The 25,919-nt window shown below is 37.7% G+C and overlaps 2 protein-coding genes across 2 annotated transcripts in view; one reads left to right on the top strand and one right to left on the bottom strand.

The window, feature by feature from the left end:
* Positions 1-9,121, bottom strand: part of naalad2 (N-acetylated alpha-linked acidic dipeptidase 2) — a 182,560-nt gene extending 173,439 nt beyond the window's left edge. Inside the window, exon 1 of the mRNA XM_062067267.1 lies at positions 9,116-9,121. The gene's annotated coding sequence lies outside the window, so the exon portion shown is untranslated. The remainder of the gene's footprint in view (positions 1-9,115) is intronic.
* grm5b (glutamate receptor, metabotropic 5b) overlaps positions 1-25,919 on the top strand; it is a 164,455-nt gene that overhangs the window by 566 nt on the left and 137,970 nt on the right. The window lies entirely within an intron of this gene.

Below are 25,919 nucleotides of genomic sequence, written 5' to 3'. Positions count from 1 at the left end.
AAGCGCGCCAACATCAACGTGGACTCCGATTTCACGTCATATTCTCGTGGCGTCTCATGCAAATGAACTCTTAATCGTCACGCCATGCAAAGATGCACGCAGAGTGTTAATAACACGCAGCCTCCCCGATGGAGAGAAGCAGTCAAAAAGAAGGGAGATCATGTCGTTTATTTTTTAACGGGACGTCAATGTTTGCAGCCGTGTGTGTTCCCCCCCCCCTCACACTGTCCGTTGTTGTTGTTGTGCGTGGAAACAAACGTGCGAGCATGAAGATGCCACTGCGGCGCATCGCTGCACCAAGCAGGCTTTTATTGTCGCCGCGCCGTTTGCACCAGTTATTGTCAATCAACTTGTGCTGCGTGGGTACTGTGCACGCCGTGGTGGTGTCAGTTGGCACAGCGTGGAGGGATATGTCAAACAAAAAAAGGAATTATATGAAACCAGGATTATCAGACAGGTTTTGTAAGGACCATTTTAGTGATCCATCCATCCATACATCTTCTTCCGCTTAGCCGAGGTGGGGTCGCGGGGGCAGCAGCCTAAGCAGGGAAGCCCAGACTTCCCTCTCCCCAGCCACTTTGTCCAGCTCTTCCAGGGGGATCCCGAGCATACTTGCCAACCAACGTTCCCGCTAAGGTACGCGCCTGTGCAATTGCGCACTAGGGATGTGCGTATCGATCCTGTGGTATCGATATATCGATACTCACACGCTACTCATTTGGCATCACTTTTCTGAAAAAAGTATCGATATAAACCAAAAAACGGCGTGTGGGGGGTGCAAGCATCACTTTCAGATGTTTTTGATGACTTACTATGTGCTGGGACACACCTGTGCCTGGCAGAGTATAGAGCTGGCCCAGTCACGTGACAGGAGACAGCGAATGAGCGTGGTCAACGTGCAACACACACACAGCCAGCCGACAGCGATGCAGCCAGGCATATCCAGTGTTGTCCAATTGTTGACTTAAAACAGGCATTGTTTTTTGTTTTTTTAGTAATGTTTACTGAATATTTTTGTTTAAATGATTATCCTAAATTCAAATAATTTCCACACAGGGGAATTTACTGTTAGCTGAAAATTGCTTGAGTATTTAAAACAAGATAAGAAAGAGATACAATTTGGAGATTCTTCATCTTTGCATTACAGTTGTATTTTTTTCCCAAGAAAATCTTGAATATATGATTGAATGTGATTTTGGTTTTAATCTGTAACATGATTTCTTACATTTCGAAAACATTAGCCTATTTCATATTTCATTAATTGCTAATTATATCACAAACTTTAAAAAATAACTGCAGCTTCTTGCAATTCGGATTTGACTGTTAATTGGAAAGCCCTAATATTTAATTATTATATATAATATATAGTTAATATATATAATATTTAATTTATTTTTCATATTTATGTTATTTATTTTAATTTTACTTTTATTATATATTGACCATAATAAATGTGGTATAAATGGTCCGTATTTGTCTTGTGATTTGTCTTAAATAATAACAATAGTAATAATATTTTTGACTGACAAAAAATTGCCAATAAGAAATTATTGGTATCGGTATCGGTATCGATGAAAATGCAAGAAAAAGTATCGGTATCGTATCGAATCCTAAAAGTGTGGTATCGCCCATCCCTATTGCGCACCGCTCAAGCGTCCTCTGCGCACGGCAAATCTATGCCAAGCACAAAATCAAATAAAAAAAATAAGCGCATAACAATTTTGTACACACGGACACGACAGAGAAAACAGTTTTCGTCATCGTTGTTAAAATATCGTAATATCTGTCGAGACGCGGCTTTGAGGACATGAATTCCATCCATCACTTTACTGAGCAAAACTCTTTATTGTCGGCCATGAACACATCACCAAAACATTAGTAAAAAAAAATGATATCTAGCAAAAGTGGTCATTTTCTGCAGTACAAACCAGACCAAAACTAACTTTGTTATATCAACGGCAGCCGCTCGCTCTTTCTCACTTGCGCCAACACATGCACATATGGCACTTAGCCAGTGATGCGTTTACAGCCACACAAAAAGTGGGACAACTCCAACACCACACATAAAGTGTCATTCCAGGTGGTTACACTATGATTTACCAATCAAATGTGTGCTTATTCTAGTGTCATCTATTAGGAATCTTCATTTATAAATATTAATCATGAAATGCTGTTAGTATATTAAATAAATACTAATAAAAATATATTTTTTACAAACAGGAAGTTGCAGGAATGTACACATGATCCCCTGCTTACATCTCATTGTGCAACATGTGAATGTTTTAATGGGAACTAAATGCAATGTCTGAAAGGGGTACAAACTATTTCCAAAGCAGGACCTCCACCCAGACAAACAATACGAGTACACAGTTCATGAAAAACAATATTTGTTGCTATTGTCATTGTAAGTGGGCCTATACACTTATATTAGACATGGAAATGACTGCTGTCATTTGATTATAATAATAAGGGAATGTTGTCTGTCTATCTGTGTTGGCCCTGCGATGAGGTGGGGACTTGTCCAGGGTGTACACCGCCTTCCGCCCGAATGCAGCTGAGATAGGCTCCAGCACCCCCCGCGACCCCGAAAGGGACAAGCGGTAGCAAATGGATGGATGGATGGAGATTGAACTCGTTATTTAGTCAGGTTTGGGACAGGTGTGCTGCTGGTGTAGCCACAGTGTGCACGTCTGATGTTGCTCACGTGGGCTCCACTGAATGCTCAGGGACTTTTTGCGTTGGCTCACACACATGAAAAATTAGAGGGAACGTTGCTTGCCAACCCTCCCGATTTTCCCGGGAGAGTCACCAATTTCAGTGCCTCTCCCGAAAATCTCCCGGGGCAACCATTCTCACGAATTTCTCCCGATTTCCACCCAGACAACGATATTGGGGGCGTGCCTTTAGCGTCCTCTCTCACCTGAAACCTTCACCCTTTAACGGCCTCTGCTCGTAAAACCAGCAATGTCACGACGTGACGACGCGCCGTCATGCTCGTTAAAAAAAAAAAGGGGGGAAGGGACCGGTACTTTTTAGAGGCGGTATAGTACCAAATATGATTCATTAGTATCGTAGTACTGTACTAGTACCGGTATACCGTACAACCCTAAAACAAAGTTTAGTCAGTATTTTATTTTTCAATTAACTAACTTATAAATTAATTAGAAAAATGACAACAACCATAATAAACACTGTTAAATGTGTAACTGAACTAGGGCTGGGCGATATGGCCTTTTATTAATATCTGGATATTTTTAGGCCATGTCACGATACACCATATAAATGTGGATATTTTGCCTTAGCCTTGAATGAACACTTGATGCATATACCGTATTTTTCGGAGTATAAGTCGCTCCGGAGTATAAGTCGCACCGGCCGAAAATGCATAATAAAGAAGGAAAAAAACATATATACGTCGCATTTTTTGGGGAAATGTATTTGATAAAAGCCAACACCAAGAATAGACATTTGAAAGGCAATTTAAAATGTCTAAAGAATAGTGAACAACAGGCTGAATAAGTGTACGTTATATGAGGCATAAATAACCAACTGAGAATATGCCAGGTATTTTAACGTAACATATTATGGTAAGAGTCATTCAAATAACTATAACATATACAACATGCTATACGTTTACCAAACAATCTGTCACTCCTAATCGCTAAATCCCATGAAATCTTATACGTCTAGTCCAGGGGTCGGCAACCTTTACCGCTCAAAGAGCCATTTTGGCAAGTTTCACAAATTAAAGAAAATAATGGGAGCCACAAAAAAAATAATTTAAATTTAAAATGAAAAACACAGCATATAAAGCTTTAATTGCTTTAACCAGGGGTCTCAGACACACGCACCGGCACACACTTCAATATGGAAATGTGATGTTAGTGCGGCCCGCGAGATTTGAATGAATGGCACTTGATAGCGTCATACTTGCCAACCCTCTCATTATTTCCGGGAGACTCCCTAATATTAGGGAGCGATGGCACTTTTTTTGGCGCCCTCTACAACCTGCTCGACCACATGTAGAATGCAGCTTCAGCTTGCTCACGTAAGTGACAGCAAGGCGTACTAGGTCAGCAGCCACACAGCTTACACTGACGGTAGCCGTACCGTATAAAACAACTTTAACACTGTTACGTTACAAATATGCGCCACACTTTGAACCCACACCAAAAAAGAATGACAAACACATTTCTGGAGAACATCTGCACTGTAACACAACATAAACACAACACAACAAATACCCAGAATCCCATGCAGCACTAACTCTTCCGCTCAACCGACGCACGGAGGGGTGTGTGTGTGTGTGTGTGTGTGTGTGTGTGTGTGTGTGGGGGGGGGGTTTGGTGGTAGCGGGGGTGTATAATCTAGACCGGAAGAGTTAGGGCTGCATGGGATTCTGGGTATTGGTTGTGTTGTGTTTATGTTGTGTTACAGTGGATGTTCTCCAGAAATGTGTTTTTCATTCTTTTTTGGTGTGGGTTCACAGTGCGGCGCATATTTGTAACGTAACAGTGTTAAAGTTGTTTTATACGGCTACCGTCAGTGTAAGCTGTGTGGCTGATGACTAAGTATGCTTTGCTGTCTCCTACGTGTGCAAGTAAAAGCTACATTCAACATGTGGCCGGGCTGGCACGCTGTTTGTAAATGCCATAGAGGACAATTACTGCAGTGCAATTAGTGCACGCCCTTAATTTAGTAGTTAGAGTGAAAATAGGATTATATTTGCCCTGGGAGTTATCTGGGAGAGGCACTGAGATCCATAAGTCTCCTGGGAAAATCGGGGGGGTCAGGCAAGTATGCAGCTGAGCCGCATCAGAGTGGTCAAAGAGCCGCATGCGGCTCCGGAGCCGCGGGTTGCCGACCCCTGGTCTAGTCTCTTACGTGAATGAGATAAATAATATTATTGGATATTTTACGGTAATGTGTTAATAATTTCACACATAAGTCACTCCTGAGTATAAGTCGCACCCCAGGCCAAACTATGAAAAAAACTGTGACTTATAGTCCGAAAAATACGGTAATCACAGCAGTATGATGATTCTATGTGTCTACATTAAAACATTCTTTTTCATACTGCATATTTAATATATTCTACTTTTAAACTTTCATGCAGAGAGGGAAATCACAAGCAAAAGTGTATTAATTAAACAGTTATTAAGCAGTGGCACAAACATTCGTGTTATTTCCAAAACAGAAAGTGCAAGATTGTCAGAGACATTTTAAAACAAGCTATTAGTGCACTTTTGTGCATGATGTCACTAAGATCAGTGGTCCCCAACCACCGGGCCGCGGACCGATTGGTACCGGGCCGCACAAGAATTAAAAAAAAAAAAAAAAATTTATGAAATCAACATAAAAAACACAATATATACATTCTATATTAATATAGATCAATACAGTCTGCTGCAGGGATACAGTCCGTAAGCACACATGATTGTATTTATTTATGCAAAAAAAAAAAAAAAAAAAAAAAATTTTTTTTAAATACACCCCCCCCCCTCCACCGGTTTTCAAGCGTTGACCGGTCCGCAGCTACAAAAAGGTTGGGGACCACTGACTAAGATGACATATCAAAATATCAAAACAACACTAAATTAAAGTGCACTTGTTGTACAGAACGCCACTACAACAGTTAAAAAAAAATAAAGTGCACTTTTGTGCATGATGTCACACAAGATATTGCATCAACTGTCAAATAAAAACAGTGTTTCCCATAAACTGCCAAGATACCTGTGGCGGTGGGGGCGTGGCTATGGGCGTGGTCACCATGCCATTATCGAGTAATTTGCATAATTCACTACAATGATATTATTTTCTATAAAAAGGCTAAAAAAATGTATACTTACTAATTAATAACAGTTTTGTTTTAAACATCCATCCATCCATCCATCCATCCATCCATCCATCCATCCATCCATCCATCCATTTTACAATATAATTACAACACTTTATGTACATATTTATATACAGATTTGAACAATAAGTTATTCACTGAAATATATTTATTAATTGTGGTTCTTACAAAAAATATATCTTATAAAATATAAAAGCTAAAATATCTCTTAAAGCTCTGCCCCTCTAATTAGTGCATACTAAATAATTTAACTTTAGCCTAGTACTACAAGCATATTATTTACCAGCAACATAAAGTGAAACAGAGGCAGAGGTGTCCTGCCACAGTCAGTAACAAATAAACAGAAAACAGTAGTGGTCAAATACAAATAAGGCAACAAGAGAAGTATCCTACACTTCTCTTTTGTAAAGTAAATCTGAACAGCCTATATGGGCATCTACATCAACTATATGATTTGCCTGAGAAGCTGGACAGGACAAAAAAAAAAATCAAAAAAAAAAAAATATATATATATATTTTTAATAAATTTGTGGCGGACGTAATTCTTTCGTGGCGGGCCGCCACAAATAAATGAATGTGTGGGAAACATTGAAAAATGAGCTGCATAATAGGAAATCAAATAGTGTATGTCCTTTACTATGTGGTAGGTCATCTCCTTCTGTTGTTGACAATTTTTTTCATACAGTGTTGATGTGGAAATGGTTGCTTTGGCATTATGTTGGTGTGGCACCGAACGGAGATGTTGACATGCGGAGTTTCAAGCACTCTTCATTCTCTAGTGCAGTGTTTTTCAACCCACTAGTGTGCCGTGAGATACAGTCTGGTGTGCCGTGGGAAATTATGTCCTTTCACCTATTTGGGTTAAAAATATTTTTTGCAAACCAGTAATTCTAGTCTGCAAATGATGTGTTGTTGTTGAGTGTCGGTGCTGTCTAGAGCTCGGCAGAGTAACCCTGTAATACTCTTTCATTTATTTATTTCAGGCAATGACATAAACAAGTACAACATTGACAACACATAATAATATAAATTAATATAGTGCAAAAGGTAGTGTATAGTATGAAATGCATGATTGTCCAGTTTTGCCTGAAAGGGAGTGGGAAGAAGATAATTTATTTAATCCCACCCCCAGTTCTCCATTCAGTGATTATTCACGAGTTTCACTCTTACTTGGTTCAAGCATTATAATACACATGTTGTATCATAGTGGCATTACCACAGGTAACAATAATTATTACACTGTAACAATCATTTGTATCAACAATGTAGGAATAATGAATATAGCAACAATGGTAATAGACAACATAGCAACAATTGTAATAGACAACATAGCATTAATGGTAAGGAAACATTGAGCACATGTTAACACTTTGAGACAGAGTACAACAGCAGGTCAAATTAAAGACCCTCATCTCTATATTTGAACCAGACCCCATGTTTGTATAATAGTTTGAATCGATTAATAGTTTGTAAGTCCAGTTTGTTCCATAGTTTTATTCCGCATACAGACACACAGAAACGTTTACGAGTGGTTTGAGCTCTCGGCAATGAGAAATATCCAAAGCCTCTCAAGTTATGAGCCTGCACTCGTCTTATAAAAAAACGTTGTAGATTAGGCGGCAATAATTTGTTAAATTATTGCCTGTTGCTAAATGCTCTTCCATATCAGTAGGTGGCAGCAGGTAGCTAATTGCTTTGTAGTTGTCGGAAACAGCGGGAGACAGCGTGCAGGTAAAAAGGTATCTAATGCTTAAACCAAAAATAAACAAAAGGTGAGTGCCCCTAAGAAAAGGCATTGAAGCTTAGGGAAGGCTATGCAGAACGAAACTAAAACTGAACTGGCTACAAAGTAAACCAAAAACAGAATGCTGGACGACAGCAAAGACTTACTGTGGAGCCGAGACGGCGTCCACAAAGTACATCCGAACATGACTTGACAATCAACAATGTCCCCACAAAGAAGGATAAAAAACAACTGAAATATTCTTGATTGCTAAAACAAAGTAGATGCGGGAAATATCGCTCAAAGGAAGACATGAAACTGCTACAGGAAAATACCACCAAAATGGGAGCGCAAGACAAGAACTAAAACACTGCACACAGGAAAACAGCAAAAAAGTCCAAATAAGTCAGGGCGTGATGTGACAGGTGGTGACAGTACACCTACTTTGAGACAAGAGCTATAGTGGTGCGTGCTTGGTTATGCTTTAAAGTCATACCCAACAATTGCGACGACGACTTTTTACTGTCAACTGAGTATCGTTTTTTAATGATTTCTGCTGGTGGTGTGCCTCCGCATTTATTCAATGCAAAAAATGTGCCTTGGCTCAAAAAAGGTTGAAAAACACTGCTCTAGTGGGTGACTTTTCAGACGATGCTACATTAGTAGAGCTGCTACTTCTTGTAGCAACGCTTTTGCCGCATACTTGACATATTACGGTTGTCTGTTCAACATCTTCCCGCTTGAAGCCAAACCACCGCCAGACGATGGACCCCCTGCTATTCCTTCATTTGTTACCAGATTGGCACCTTCTCTCTCTCGTATTATCGCACAGAAACAAACCCGCGATGTATCGAGTATATTCCATATATCGCCCGGCCCTAAACTGAACATTATTTTCCCCGATACATCCTCGCTAGTAGCGTCATGTTTGTAGCACAATCCAAGGTAATTTCTTGATAGTGTTTGCTATTTAACATCAGCATAGCCACTAGAGACTAATATTTGTGACAATATTAAATTGTGTCAGTATGACGCTATACTCGCTAGGCATCATGGGAAATGTGGTCTTCTTCTGGCAAAACACTACCGCTTTGCTCCACTGGCGCCGCCAAAATCAACCAAAACTGAAAGTACTTAAGCGGGGCTTCAAGTTAATGCGTTTGACGTCCATTGTCATCATATTTGATGTAATCAATGTGTGTATAATAAGAAAGACAAAATGTTTTGTTGTTTTACTTTAATTTAAAACACGATCCATGGTCTGTTTCATAGTTTGAAATGGAAAAAAACAAGATGTAGCCTGAGTCTGTCCTCCAGTCCTTAGAGCAACTGCAGTACCCAGCTCGGTCTTTTATACTCGGACATATTTCTTGGTTAAGCTATTGTCTTCGCCACGGCGTGGCATCCAGACAAATCGATGGTGCCCTTTACCTTTTGATCAGTCCATTCATCGTCAACTTTTTTAAATAATTCCTTTTCTTCGTTAGCAACATCCCGTTTTGGACGAATACCGCAACAGGAGAGGGCAATTTGTCACAGCGTGTGGTCTGACAGTTGGAGAAACCATTGTGACATTTACCCAGGTTGCATCATAATCCTGCTGTTCAGATTGATTTGTGTGAGGGTGCAATGATTGCAGGCACCTGGGATGCTTATAAACCATTTTTAATTAGGACAGAAAGTAGACCGTTTAACATTTTGATTGATTTATGGATCATGTGAAAATGTCATATGACGGTTATTGTGACCAAAATCATCACAGTTCTCATTATTGGGGATTTGTTGAATATGATCTGGCTTTTTTAGGAGCCATGTTTTTATTTGAGTTTGAGTCTGTTTGAATTTCAAAGGTCGAGTGTTTCTTGATGCTAATGATTTTTCTGTTTATGTGATGTCTTGGAATTTTACATCTGTTGTTATAAAATGTGTCCATGTGGCTTTAACAGGTCTCTGAGTCTCAGCTGCGTCTCTCTAAAGCAGGGATATGCATGAATTTGTTTTAGGCTTCACATTTTCAGAAAGTCAAGAACCAGGGATTGCTTCCTTCTCTATTAGTCTTATTGTGTATATTCCAGAGAACCAGCATCGGTTTATTTGATCAGAATGACAGGAACACACTGTTTTTAAAGGCCTACTGAAATGACATTTTTTTTATTTAAACGGGGATAGCAGATCCTTTCTATGTGTCATACTTGATCATTGCGCGATATTGCCATATTTTTGCTGAAAGAATTTAGTAGAGAACATCGACGATAAAGTTCGCAACTTTTGGTCGCTGAAAAAAAAAAAGACTTGCCTGTACCGGAAGTAGCGTGACGTCACAGGTTGAAAGGCTCCTCACATTTCCCCATTGTTTACACCAGCAGCGAGAGCGATTCGGACCGAGAAAGCGACGATTACCCCATTAATTTGAGCCAGGATGAAAGATTTGTGGATGAGGAACGTGAGAGTGAAGGACTAGAGTGCAGTGCAGGACGCATCTTTTTTCACTCTGACCGTAACTTAGGTACAAGCTGGCTCATTGGATTCCACACTCTCTCCTTTTTCTATTGTGGATCACGGATTTGTATTTTAAACCACCTCGGATACTATATCCTCTTGAAAATGAGAGTTGAGAACGCGAAATGGACATTCACAGTGACTTTTATCTCCACGACAATACATCGGCGAAGCACTTTAGCTACGGAGCTAACGTGATAGCATCGGGCTTAACTGCAAATAGAAACAAAATAAATTAAAGCTGCAAGCAGCGTTGGACGGGTCCGCATTTTGGCAGGTGCTAGTCCTAGGTGTCCCAATACTTTTGTCCATTGGTAGTCCTGAGTGAAACCTACATAGAGGTTTTTGTTTCGTGTCTCTACGATATTCGTACTGGGAGTTAGAGGAAGTTGTGTCTGAGTTCACATTGTCATTATAGGGTAAAACGCGCTCAGAGGAGATAACGTTTGATGTTTGGTGACCGGTTGTAACAAAAATTTTGTTTTGAAGGAGGAATAGCAAACTTCCTGTTGATTTTTGCTGAAGGATGTCAATCTATGAAATGTAGGTCTAGGCAAGACCTTTGTAGAGGTATTTGTTTCATGTCTCTAAGACGTTCCTACAAGCAGTTTTGTCTGAGTTTTCCTCTGAGGAGCAGTTTTTTCTCTGTTTTTTTCAAAAATTATGTAGAGCACAATTTTGAGTTTTGGCGTTCGGTTTTTTTTTAGATCGCAATTTCCACGAGTCCCGATGTGTGTGAGAAGTTTGGTGAGTTTTGAAGTATTTTAAGGGGGTCAAAAATCCCTGTGGGAGTCCTTTATACAGGGTACTAGCGGACCCTAATAAACCCCTGACTGGAAGGATAGACAGAAAATCAACAATACTATTAAACCATGGACCTGTAACTACACGGTTAATGCTTTCCAGCCTGGCGAAGCTTAACAATGCTGTTGCTAACGACGCCATTGAAGCTAACTTAGCAACGGGACCTCACAGAGCTATGCTAAAAACATTAGCTATCCACCTACGCCAGCCAGCCCTCATCTGCTCATCACCACCCGTGCTCACCTGCGTTCCAGCGATTGACGGAGCGACGAAGGACTTCACCCGATCGTCAATGCGGTCGGCGGCTAGCGTCGGATAGCGCGTTTGCTATCCAAGTCAAAGTCCTCCAGCTTGTGTTGCTGCAGCCATCTGCTAATACACCGATCCCACCTACAACTTTCTTCTTTGCAGTCTCCATTGTTCATTAAACAAATTGCAAAAGATTCACCAACACAGATGTCCAGAATACTGTGGAATTTTGCGATGAAAACAGAGCTTTTTTGTATTGTATACAATGTGTCCGAATACTTCCGTTTCAACCATTGACGTCACGCGCATACGTCATCATACATAGACGTTTTCAACCGGAAGTGTGGCGGGAAATTTAAAATGTCACTTTATAAGTTAACCCGGCCGTATTGGCATGTGTTGCAATGTTAAGATTTCATCATTGATATATAAACTATCAGACTGCGTGGTCGCTAGTAGTGGCTTTCAGTAGGCCTTTAAGGACCTTCTGCAAAAAAAGCTAGTCAAAAATCATCTCTATGACAACACTTTGGTGTTTTTAAGAATATGCTGCACAAATGTGAGTCTCTCCCCAGTTTTTTGAGCTGAGTTCCCCAAATGATGGAAGAGAGAGGACCTAATATGGAACACATTGTGATGACGTGTGTACTAATACAGTAGAGATGTAACCATTTAAGAATTTCAAATCACGGTTATTTAATTATCACGATTATCATTGCTATCGTGGTACTGTAGTATGTGCTCCAAAAGCTTTTTAAACGTAACACTTTTAGAAAATCCACTGTTTTGTAAGTCTTGTTTCTTATGCTTCACTGAAGAGTTTTAGTCTTAGTGTTGTATTGTTTTAATAGCTCCGCTTGTTTTGTTGTACTGTAAATATTGGTTTGCACTTGAGGCTCATTTATATGAAAAGTGCGTAAAAAATAAAAATAAAAATTATGTGTCCCTTCTGGCGGGCGTTGTCTGTCCTACTCTGTTCAGCGGTACTTGAACGCCTCATAAACACACAGCTCAGTCTGTAGGTTGGATGTGCACCATCAAATAGCTGATTTGCTCAGACACAAATGTGTTTATAGTGGTTTTCATTGGGGTATGTTGTTTGCCAATGGGGGAAAGTCATGAATGCACAAGTGTCTAACTCAAAGCCCAGGGGACAAATCTGGCCCGCCACATGGTTTTATGTGTCTCAGAAAAGCCTGGAAATAATGTGACTCAGTAAACTTTTCAAATATAATCAGACAATATTTTCGGTATATTAGATAGATTTTTTTATATGTATATTAAATTCCATCTAATATACCGAAAACATTGTCTGACTACAAGAACATTTGAAAAGTATATGAATAAGAAGACATAATGAACCTTTTTGAGCAAGAAAAGAACGTAATTTCTCTTACAAAATTATTTTGACACAAAAATTGCATGTATTTTGACGTAAATATATTATATATATATATATATATATATATATATATATATATATATATATATATATATATATATATATATATATATATATATATATATATATTATTATCATGCAATATATTTAATTTTTTTTCAAAATATAATATTGTATTTGCTTGTTACCCTGGTTTGTGGTTTCAAAGCAAGTTATCCATCAATTTGTACAAAAAAATATATTGTGCAATAATTAGTGCTGTCATATGTTTAAAAAAAAAAAGATGAATCACAAGTTTGAATTTGGATTAATCATGATTAATCCCAATTTTGAATATGATTGATCATGATCATTACAATTCTAAATTGGATTAATCATGATTAATCACAATTTTACATTTAAAGTTAAAGAGTTAATGTACCAATGATTGTCACACACACACACACACACACTAGGTGTGGCGAAATTATTCTCTGCATTTGACCCATCACCCTTGATCACCCCCTGGGAGGTGAGGGGAGCAGTGAGCAACAGCGGTGGCCGCGCCCGGGAATCATTTTTGGTGATTTTAACCCCCAATTCCAACCCTTGATGCTAAGTGCCAAGCAGGGAGGTAATGGCTCCCATTTTTATAGTCTTTGGTATGACTCGGCCGGGGTTTGAACTCACAACCCACCCATCTCAGGGCGGACACTCTAACCATTTGGATTAATCATGATTAATCACAATTTAAAATTTGGATTAATCATGATTAATCACAATTTTAAATTTGGACTGTAGATGATTAATCACAATTTTAAATTCGGATTAATCATGATTAATTACTATATTTAATTTGGACTATATATGATTAATCACAATTTTGAATTCGGATTAATCATGATTAATTACAATATTTCATTTGGACTATACATGATTATTGAATTTTGATTAACCATGATTATTCACAATTTTGAATTTGGATTAATCATGATTAATCACAATTTTGATCATTACAATTCTAAATTGGATTAATCATGATTAATCACAATTTTACATTTGCATTAATCATGATTATTCACAATTCTAAATTGGATTAATCATGATTAATCACAATTTAAAATTTGGACTGTAGATGATTAATCACAATTTTGAATTCATATTAATCATGATTAATTACAATATTTGGACTATTGATGATTAATCACAATTTTAAATTCGGATTAATCATGATTAATTACTATATTTAATTTGGACTATAGATGATTAATCACAATTTTAAATTCGGAGTAATCATGATTAATTACAATATTTCATTTGGACTAAACATGATTATTGAATTTTGATTAACCATGGTTATTCACAATTTTGAATTTGGATTAATCATGATTAATCACAATTTTGAATATGACTGATCATGATCATTACAATTCTAAATTGGATTAATCATGATTAATCACAATTTTACATTTGGATTAATCATGATTATTCACAATTCTAAATTGGATTAATCATGATTAATCACAATTAAAAATTTGGACAGTAGATGATTAATCACAATTTTGAATTCGGATTAATCATGCTTAATTACAATATTTGAACTATAGATGATTAATCACAATTTTAAATTCGGATTGATCATGATTAATTACTATATTTAATTTGGACTATAGATGATTAATCACAATTTTAAATTTGCATTAATCATGATTAATTACAATACTTCATTTGGACTAAACATGATTATTGAATTTTGATTAACCATGGTTATTCACAATTTTGAATTTGGATTAATCATGATTAATCACAATTTTGAATATGACTGATCATGATCATTACAATTCTAAATTGGATTAATCATGATTAATCACAATTTTACATTTGGATTAATCATGATCATTTACAATTCTAAATTGGTTTAATCATGATTAATCACAATTTAAAATTTGGACTGTAGATGATTACTCACAATTTTGAATTCGGATTATACATGATTAATTACAATATTTGGAGTACAGATGATTAATCACAATTTTAAATTCGGATTAATCATGATTAATTACCATATTTCATTTGGACTATACATGATTATTGAATTTTGATTAACCATGGTTATTCACAAATTTGAATTTGGATTAATCATGATTAATCACAATTTTGAATATGACTGATCATGATCATTACAATTCTAAATTGGATTAATCATGATTAATCACAATTTTACATTTGGATTAATCATGATCATTCACAATTCTAAATTGGATTAATCATGATTAATCACAATTTTAAATTCGGATTAATCATGATTAATTACAATATTTCATTTGGACTATACATGATTAATCACAGTTTTGAATTTAGATTAACCACGGTTTTTCACAATTTAGAATTTTGATTAATCATGATTAATCACAGGTTATTACTATAATTTTAATTAACTTAAAAAAAGCCCAATAGTCAGACACAAATGCAATTTTATATTCAGAATGTCATACAGGAACATTTTTAAAATGTTTTACTTCAATTCAAGTCATTCATTTGCTCAAAACTTGCTATCAGTTGAATCTAAAGTCCCACCTGAGTGGATTTGTACAGTCGGAGTCTCCTTATTGACCTGATCACTGACCTTAGGACCACCCGCGCCACCTTTCAGGTAACCGTCTACGATTAAGGTAAAGCAGCATGTACAATCAGAATAAATTGCCTGATTAATCTGCGTACATACGTGATTTATGCCATCATTTCTTGTGATTAATCACATGCGTTAAGTCATTATTATTGACTGCCTGCCCTAGTAATACCATGAGGTGAGTATACGGTATATTTACCCTCTGAAGGCAGCCATAATACCCCTGCATTAATGTGTCCTGTATTCATGCTAGCATTTCAGATAGCCAGAAATTAGCATGATAGCTGCAAACGATTACCGGCGCTAACTCTCAGCTATCGATCAATGCGGCAGTTTATAGCTGCCAATTCATGCGCTTATTGCTAGCTAGGGATTAGCACCGCTCGATGCTAGCGAGTGGTCAAAATATACCTGTGGAGGGAATTATTTCCATGCTCATGCCTGACAGCGGCATGGCGCAGTTGGGAGAGTGGCCGTGCCAGCAAACTGAAGGTTCCTGGTTCGGTCCCCAGGTTCTACCAACCCGGTGACGTCCGTTGTGTCCTTGAGCGAGACACTTCACCCTGCCTCCTGATGGGTGGTGGTTAGCGCCTTGCATGGCAGCGCCCGCCATCAGTGTGTGTGTGAATGGGTGAATGTGGAAATAGTGTCAAAGCGCTTTGAGTACCTTGAAGGTAGAAAAGCGCTGTACAAGTATAACCCATTTACCATTTACCATGACAGTGGTTCAACCGGTGTTTTTCTCGAGAACTTGGGTTGACCTCCCCGCGGGTGGTTGGAATTTAAAGGTTGGAGCGTAATTGATATTTCAATCTGGATCAATGAGCCTGATGAAGCGGCAGCTTGTTCCAGAATTCAAGAAAAGGGCAAGCGATTAATGATACTAGAGAGTGAGGGAGAGAAAACTCTAACCCAATTTTGGGATGTGGAATAATATGGAGCCCCATTCTAAAACCCTCATTCCTTAAAAGGCCTGCACAGGAGAAAAGAATGCGTGTTCTATTTTCCATCCATCCATCCATCCATCCATTTTTCTTCTGCTTATCCGAGGTGGGGCAGCAGCCTAAGCAGAGAATCCCAGACTTCCCTCTCCCCAGCCACTTCGTCCAGCTCCTCCCGGGGGATCCCGAGGCGTTCCCAGGCCAGCCGGGAGACATAGTCTTCCCAACGTGTCCTGGGTCTTCCCCGTGGCCTCCTACCGGTCGGACGTGCCCCAAACACCTTGGGTGGCATCCTGAGTAGATGCCCGAACCACCTCATCTGGCTCCTCTCCATTTGAGCTCCTCCTGGATGACAGAGCTTCTCACCCTATCTCTAAGGGAGAGCCCCGCCACCCGGCGGAGGAAACTCATTTGGGCCACTTGTACCCGTGATCTTGTCCTTTCGGTCATAACCCAAAGCTCATGACCACAGGTGAGGATGGGAACGTAGATCGACCGGTAAATTGAGAGCTTTGCCTTCCGGCTCAGCTCCTTCTTCACCACAACGGATCGATACAGCGTCCGCATTACTGAAGACGCCGCGCCGATCCGCCTGTCGATTTCAAGATCCACTCTTCCCTCACTCGTGAACAAGACTCCGAGGTACTTGAACTCCTCCACTTGGGGCAAGATCTCCTCCCCAACCCGGAGATGGCACTCCACCCTTTCCCGGGCGAGAACCATGGACTCGGACTTGGAGGTGCTGATTCCCATCCCAGTCGCTTCACACTCGGCTGCGAACCGATCCAGTGAGAGCTGAAGATCCTGGCCAGATGAAGCCATCAGGACCACATCATCTGCAAAAAGCAGAGACCTAATCCTGCAGCCACCAAACCGGATCCCCTCAACGCCCTGACTGCGCCTAGGAATTCTGTCCATAAAAGTTCTATTTTCTTTTCTTTAAAAAAACAGCCCAGAAAGTGAGATGACATCGATCATGTTCTTAAAACACTCTGTTCGCGCTTCAACGCATCTGTACCTTTTAAAGGCCAGCATCGCCACGAGGATCTTTTGAAAGTCTGTGAAATTGCCTGCTGCGAAAGAAGCCTCCAGAAAGTCAAAGTTTGAGTGTGGAATGTCAGGAAAAAGTTTGACCAAGAGAATTTACCTGGATAAAAATAATAAACCCATTTAATATTACCCTTCTGGAATAGACTTATGCTGTCTTTAAGTTGAAGTGGAGTGTTTTTATATCAACACCTAGCGGCCACGGTAATTGGTCATGTCCTTCCCAATGCCAGCATAAAAAAAAACTTCAAAGTGGACATCATTTGAATCATTTCTTATGTAGATCTGAATTTGTAGAGCCGACTTATAAAAGTAGATTTTCTTCTGGCGAGCCATCACATTAAAGTTTGGCGTCATGCCACGCCCACATCCTATAACGTAGGCAAAATTCCGGGGCAATTTATCATCAGCCATCAGTTTGGTGTCCGTCTCTATTTCCATTCATCCATCTTTAATTTCCTACCGCTTGGCCTTTTCGGAGTCGTCTACTCTAATCATCAAAAGTGAAGTATTGATAGTTTGATTAATGATGGTGAGGATGAGTTTTTGCCGCCAGGCTCCGCCCACTATGAAAGGGTTTGAACAGTTACTAACTTCAGGGCGTCATCATCGCCATTTGTACCAATCATGATCAAGATCTAAAATTGTGAAACCGAGTTACAAATGTTGAAAGTTTTGTGGCGAACCATCAGATGAAAGTTTGGCGCCTTGCCACGCCCACATCCTATGGCGTAGGCAGAATTCCTTCGCAATTTATTATCGCCCTTCTCTCTGTATGTGCTGAAAGATTCATTTATGATTGTTTAATCAAAATATAACTATAAATGTCAACATTGTGTACTTGCTGAAATATTCATTTATGATTGTTTAATCAAAATATAACTATAGATGTCAACATTGTGCATACTTGCCAACCCTCCCGTTTTTAGCGGGAGAATCCCGGTATTCAGCGCCTCTCCCGACAACCTCCCGGCAGAGATTTTCTCCCGACAAACTCCCGGTATTCAGCCGGAGCTGGAGGCCACGCCCCCTCCAGCTCCTGAGTGGGGACAGGCGTTCTCACGTCCGCTTTCCCAGCAGCTTGCCTGCCCAATGACGTCATAACATCTACGGCTTTTAGAGAGTAGAGTGCACAACAAGGAGAGAGAGTTCTTGGTTTCTTATGTGGGCTTATTGTTAGGCGGTTTCATTAATGTCCTCCCAGCGCGGTAACAACACACAACAACAGCAGTCACGTTTAGTCTACCGTAAAGCAGTTCGCCTGCCGTAAACAGCAATGTTGTGACACTCTTAAACAGGACAATACTGCCACCTACTGGATAGCCTGCAGAACACTGAAATTCAAGTATGTCTTTTATTTATATGTATAATAAAATAACAAAAAATAAAAAAAAATATATAGCTAGAATTCACTGAAAGTCAAGTATTTCATACATATATATATATTATATATATATGAAATACTTGATTTGGTGAATTCTAGCTGTAAATATACTCTCCTCTTAACCACGCCCTTAGCCACGCCCCAAACACGCCCCCTGCCCCAAACACGCCCCCCCCCCCCCCACCTCCCGATATTGGAGGTCTCAAGGTTGGCAAGTATGACATTGTGTATGTGCTGAAAGATTCATTTATGATTGTTTAATCAAAATATAACTATAGATGTCAACATTGTGTATGTGCTGAAAGAGTCATTTATGATTGTTTATCAAAATATAACTATAGATGTCAACATTGTGTATGTGCTGAATGATTCATTTATGATAGTTTATCAAAATATAACTATAGATGTCAACATTGTGTACGTGCTGACAGATTCATTTATGATTGTTTATCAAAATATAACTGTAGATGTCAACATTGTGTATGTGCTGAAAGATTAATTTATGATAATTTATGAAAATATAACTATAGATGTCAACATTGTGTACGTGCTGACAGATTCATTTATGATTGTTTATCAAAATATAACTGTAGATGTCAACATTGTGTATGTGCTGAAAGATTAATTTATGATAATTTATGAAAATATAACTATAGATGTCAACATTGTGTATGTGCTGACAGATTCATTTATGATTGTAAATCAAAATATAACTTTAGATGTCAACATTGTGTATGTGCTGAAATATTCATTTATGATTGTTTATCAAAATATAACTGTAGATGTCAACATTGTGTATGTGCTGAAAGATTCATTTATGATAATTTATGAAAATATAACTATAGATGTCAACATTGTGTATGTGCAGACAGATTCATTTATGATTGTTTATCAAAATATAACTGTAGATGTCAACATTGTGTATGTGCTGAAAGATTCATTTATGATTGTTTATCAAAATATAACTATAGATTGGAAAAATGTCCCATTCATTTCAATAGGAACTTCCTGGAATTTTGGGGAAAAGCGGGATTTTTAAAAATATGATTAGGAGCATGAATGTACTGAATGAGCTGAATTGGTTGGTGTTGGAATTGTTTAAATCGGTAAAGAAAAAGATTGAAGTAGTAACAGTTTTTTAATTGAAAAAGGGTATTACGGAATTTAGGGAAAACCAGACATTTTTCAAGTTCTTAAACCAACTAGTTATTTTGTCCTGACTAAGAGGAATGTTTTGACAATGGAACAATTGCAATGGGTTGAAAAATTTGAAATGAGTCATTGTACTAAAAAAGGATGGAAATAAGGTTACAAAAAAACAGAAATTCCTGGAAATGTGTTGAACGTGGAAAAATGGTTGTTTGAATATCCAGGATGAATTGAATGTGTTGGTTGGAATCGGTTGAAAAAAAGTGGGAATTGTGAAAGTTTGAACAATGGATAATTCATTTTGAATGTGGAAAATGTCCCTAAAAACTGTGAATTCCAGGAAATCCGGGAATGTTTTACAACTATTGAAGGAGAGCACATAATTCCTGAACAGGCTGAATATTTTGAAGTTGGAACGGTTTGAATCGGATAAAAAAATGTGGGAGTTGTGGAACTTTGAAAAATGTCCCTTTCTTTTCAGTGGGAATTTCAAGGGAATTTGCGGGAAAGAGGGAATTTTTTTTTTAATGCTAAAAAAATGGAATTATTCAAATTGGTTGAGAAATGTTGTGACATTTTTAATTGAGAAAAATTATTAGGGAATTTTGGGAAAACCCGGGAATTTTTCCAGTTCAAAAAACAACTTTGTTTTTTGTCCTGAGTAAGAGGAATGTTTTGACGGTGGAACGGTTGAAGTGGGTTGACAAATGTGGAAGGAGCAGTCGACAGAAAAAAGGCTGAATAAAGGGTTTGAAAGAAACGGCATTTCTGGGAATTCATGGAATTTTTTTGAACTTGGAAAAACTATAGTTTGAATTTCCAGAACGGTGGAAGACGTTGAAGGTGGAATGGTTTGAATCGGTTGAAAAATGTGGAAATGGTGGAAGTTGGAAAAAATGGCCAATTCATTTTGAATGGGGAGAATGTCCCGGAATTCTGGGAATTTGGGGATTTCGACGATGGAAAGTCCGCAATTCCTGAATAGGCTGAACAGTTTGACGTTGGAACGGTTTGAATCGGATGAAAAATGTGGAAGGTGTAGAAAATCATGTGTGTGAATGTTTTGGAGCATTCACACAATAAATACCCAAATAGTCGTCCCACTTGAATGCAAAGTTAATGGTTTTTTGGACCAAACAAAACGGTACCGATGCTGTTGACATACCCAAAATTACCATGTAGATGGAAGTGTAATGTGGATTATGTTCTTTCATCATTTTATTCAGAAGCTTTTGTGGTGCTCTTGTGTGTCGTTTGAATGGATGTAGAAATGCCTGAGGGTGTCAACCAAATGTTTGTTTGGGGATGGAGGATTGCATTTTCTCCTCATTCTGCGCCAATGAGGCCTACGCAACAAGACAGAGGGTGATACTGAGACCCTGTGTGTGTGTGTGTGTGTGTGTGTGTGTGTGTGTGTGTGTGTGTGTGTGTGTGTGTGTGTGTGTTCTTGTATTTCCTCCCTTCTTGAGACGTGAAGAAGGAAAAGCATCTTCCGTATGAGGAGGTGTGAACAAGTGATGACATAAATCAATAACATTGCATCTAATAGACAATGTCTCATTAGTACCCCTGCTGGTGACATCTATCAAAATGAGGGTGGTCCCGAAAAGGAGGGATTTTTCACATTGACTGTGTGACGCTTTTAAAAGTACCCCCCCTCTGGTCAACATATGAAATAACAAGTGTGTGTAAAAATTGGAAGGGCTCCCCCTCTGGCCAACATATGTAATAACAAGTGTGTGTAAGAAATTGAAATGTGCCCCCTTTGGCCAAAATTAAGAAAGAAAAAAAATTATATAGAGACATACTGTAATAACTTGAAGTAAATAATGAAGATTAAAACAAAAAGACAAACAAAAAATTACAATAAAAAAGCAGTCTTTTTCTCACAATATGTCGACTTTTTTCTTATAAAATTGGGAACAATTTCTCATATTCTTTCTGTTTCTGTAATATTGCAATATTTTCTCGTAAAATTATAACTTTTTCATGTAAAATGTTGACTTTTTGATGCAAAATGGCGACATTTGTCATATAAAATTCTGACTTTTATCACAACAGTGCAATGCGACCCCTTTGGCCAAAATTAATTAAAAAAATAAAATGAACATTTTTTATCACAATGTTGCCAATTTTTTTTTTGTTCTTGTAAAATAGTGACATTTTTGGAGTAAAATGATGACTTGTCATAATTTTGACAAGTAAAATTTAGATTATCATTATAATATTGCCCACATTTTAAAGTTTTCCTATAAAATTGTGACTTTTGTCGAGTAAAATTATGACTCTTTTCATAAGATTGCCAAAATTTTAAGCTTTTCTTGTAAAATTGCGACCGTTATTGAGTAAAATTCCAACTCTTATCATAATATTGCTCAAATGTTTTAGTTTTTTTTGTAAAATTTTGAGTTGCGTTGAGTAAAATGACGACTTATAGTGTAATACTAGAGGTAGGCGTTTTTCGGAGGTCTCAAAAAGGTAACAAATACAAGATTGTGTGTGTGTGTGTGTGTGTGTGTGTCTGTTCTTGTATTTCTCCTCTTCTTGAGACATGAAGAAGGAAAAGTATCTTCCATATGAGGAGGTGTGAACAAGTGATGACATAAATCATGGTCCCAATAACATTGCATCTAATAGACAATGTCTCATTAGCACCCCTGCTGGTGACATCTATCAAAATGAGGGTGGTCCCGAAAAGGAGGGATTTTTCACATTGATTGTGTGTCGCTTTTAAAAGTGCCCCCCCTCTGGTCAACATATGAAATAACAAGTGTGTGTAAAAATTGGAAGTGCTCCCCCTCTGGCTAACATATGTAATAACAAGTGTGTGTAAGAAATTGAAATGTGCCAAAATTAAGAAGGAAAAAAATGTATATAGAGACATACTGTAATAACTTGAAGTAAATAATAGAGATTAAAACAAAAAGACAAACAAAAAATTACAAAAAAAAGCAGTCTTTTTCTCACAATGTGTCGACTTTTTTCTTATAAAATTGGGAACAATTTCTCATATTCTTTCTGTTTCTGTAATAATGCAATATTTTCTCGTAAAATTATAACTTTTTCATGTAAAATGTTGACTTTTTGATGCAAAATGGCGACATTTGTCATATAAAATTCTGACTTTTATCACAACAGTGCAATTAATTACAAAAATAAAATGAATATATAGAGATTTTTAATGCAAAATGGTGACATTTGTCATATACATTTTTTCATCACAATATTGCCAATTTTTTTTTGTTCTTGTAAAATAGTGACATTTTTGGAGTAAAATGATGACTTGTCATAATTTTGACAAGTAAAATTTAGATTATCATTATAATATTGCCCAAATTTTAAAGTTTTCCTATAAAGTTGTGACTTTTGTCGAGTAAAATTATGACTCTTTTCATAAGATTGCCAAAATTTTAAGCTTTTCTTGTATAATTGCGACCGTTATTGAGTAAAATTCCAACTCTTATCATAATATTGCTCAAATGTTTAGTTTTTTTTGTAAAATTTTGAGTTGCGTTGAGTAAAATGACGACTTATATTGTAATACTAGAGGTAGGCGTTTTTCGGAGGTCTCAAAAAGGTAACAAATACAAGATTGTGTGTGTGTGTGTGTTCTTGTATTTCCACCCTTCTTGAGACATGAAGAAGGAAAAGTATCTTCCGTATGAGGAGGTGTGAACAAGTGATGACATAAATCATGGTCCCAATAACATTGCATCTAATAGACAATGTCTCATTAGCACCCCTGCTGGTGACATCTATCAAAATGAGGGTGGTCCCAAAAAGGAGGGATTTTTCACATTGATTGTGTGACGGTTTTAAAAGTACCCCCCCTCTGGTCAACATATGAAATAACAAGTGTGTGTAAAAATTGGAAGTGCTCCCCCTCTGGCCAACATTTGTAATAACAAGTGTGTGCAAGAAATTGAAATGCGCCCCCTTTGGACAAAATAAATAAATAAATATGTATACAGAGACATACTGTAATAGCTTAAAGTAAATAATGAAGATTAAAACAAAAAGACAAACAAAAAATTACAATAAAAAAGCAGTCTTTTTCTCACAATGTGTCGACTTTTTTCTTATAAAATTGGGAACAATTTCTCATATTCTTTGTTTCTGTAATATTGCAATATTAGTAAAAATTTTACTTTTTAATGCAAAATGGCGACATTTGTCATATCAAATTCTGACTTTTATCACAACAGTGCAATTAATTACAAAAATAAAATGAATATGTATATAGAGATTACTTTTTAATGCAAAATGGTGACATTTGTCATATACATTTTTTATCACAATATTGTCAATTTTTTTCTTCTTCTTGTAAAGTAGTGACATTTTTGGAGTAAAATTATGACTTATCATAATTTTGACAAGTAAAAGTAATAAGATTGCCAAAATTTTAAGCTTTTCTTGTAAAATTACGACCGTTATTGAGTAAAATTCCAACTCTTATCACAATATTGCTCAAATGTTTAGTTTTTTTTGTAAAATTTTGAGTTGCGTTGAGTAAAATGACGACTTATATTGTAATACTAGAGGTAGGCGTTTTTCGGAGGTCTCAAGAAGGTAAAAAATACAAGATTGTGCATGCGTGTGTGTGAGAGAGTCTCCAAACATGAAACACTACTAGTTTTTCGTGTGTGTATTTGTGTGTGTGTGAGTGTGTGTGTGTGTGTGTGTGTGTGTGTGTGTGTGTGTGTGTGTGTGTGTAAGACAGGGCCTTGGAAGAGAGAGAAGTGTTCTGTGTGACTTGTTCATTATTGGAGCATCATCCTGACACCGTTCTGTTAATTACATCCAGACTTTCTCCCTTGTCGCTTTCTTTAAATTCTCTTTTACCTTTGTACATTTCTGTAGCTCTCACACGGCCTCACTGTGGTTTTTCACCTCTCCTTTCTTGGCCTCGTTCATCAAATGAGTCTGATTTTTTTTCCAAAAATTTGTCTGGAAAAAAAGCTTTCTACCACACACGAATCACCTTCTTCTTTTTAAAAATCGGATTACCGTTAACACGATTAGATCCAGCGATTGGAATGATCTCCGGCCTGTAGTGAGCTATCAGTGCGTTAATCTCCATGGAGGACTTGACATGGAGGTGTTAAAACAGAAGAAAACAAATTGAGTAATCAGACTAAATTAGTGCGTGGAAACGTTAGGGATGGATACCGAATCCGAGACTTTTTTTTTTTGGCACCAACCGACTCCTGCCAATTCTACTGGGTACCAATGTACATGAGTTCCAAAAGTGCCATTTTACGTCAAGCCCCTGCTCGGCCATGGAAACCCATTCCATGAAGCTCTCTGCGTACTGTACGTGGGCTAATTGGAAGGTCACATGAAGTTTGGAGCTCTGTAGCAACTGACTGTGCAGAAAAGTCTTTGCACTATGCGCCTCAGCATCCGCTGACCCCTCTGTCAGTTTATGTGGCCTACCACTTGGTGGCTGAGTTGCTCTTGTTCCCAAACTCTTCACTTTTCTTATAATAAAGTTGACTTTGGAATATTTAGGAGCGAGGAAATTTCACGACTGGATTTGTTGCACAGGTGGCATCCTATGACAGTTCCACGCTGGAAATCACTAAGTGGCCCATTCTTTCACAAATGTTTGGAGAAACAGTCTCCATGCCTAAGTGCTTGATTTTATACACCTGTGGCCAAGTGATTAGGACACCTGATTCTCATCATTGACTTTTGGCAATATATATATATATATATATATATATATATATATATATATATATATATATATATATATATATATATATATATATATACAAACCCCGTTTCCATATGAGTTGGGAAATTGTGTTATATGAAAATATAAACGGAATACAATGATTTGCAAATCCTTTTCAAGCCATATTCAGTTGAATATGCTACAAAGACAACATATTTGATGTTCAAACTCATAAACTTTTTTTTTTTTTGCAAATAATAATGAACTTAGAATTTCATGGCTGCAACACGCGCCAAAGTAGTTGGGAAAGGGCATGTTCACCACTGTGTTACATGGCATTTCCTTTTAACAACACTCAGTAAAGGTTTGGGAACTGAGGAGACACATTTTTGAAGCTTCTCAGGTGGAATTCTTTCCCATTCTTGCTTGATGTACAGCTTAAGTTGTTCAACAGTCCGGGGGTCTCCCTTGTGCTATTTTAGGCTTCACACATTTACAATGGGAGACAGGTCTGGACTACAGGCAGGCCAGTCTAGTACCCGCACTCTTTTACTATGAAGCCACGTTGATGTAACA

This window comes from Entelurus aequoreus, linkage group LG13 (genome assembly GCF_033978785.1).
Source record: "Entelurus aequoreus isolate RoL-2023_Sb linkage group LG13, RoL_Eaeq_v1.1, whole genome shotgun sequence".
NCBI classification, from domain to species: Eukaryota; Metazoa; Chordata; class Actinopteri; order Syngnathiformes; family Syngnathidae; genus Entelurus; species Entelurus aequoreus.
The sequence above is the reverse complement of the archived record's forward strand: the minus strand, read 5'-3'. Positions and strand labels throughout refer to the sequence as shown.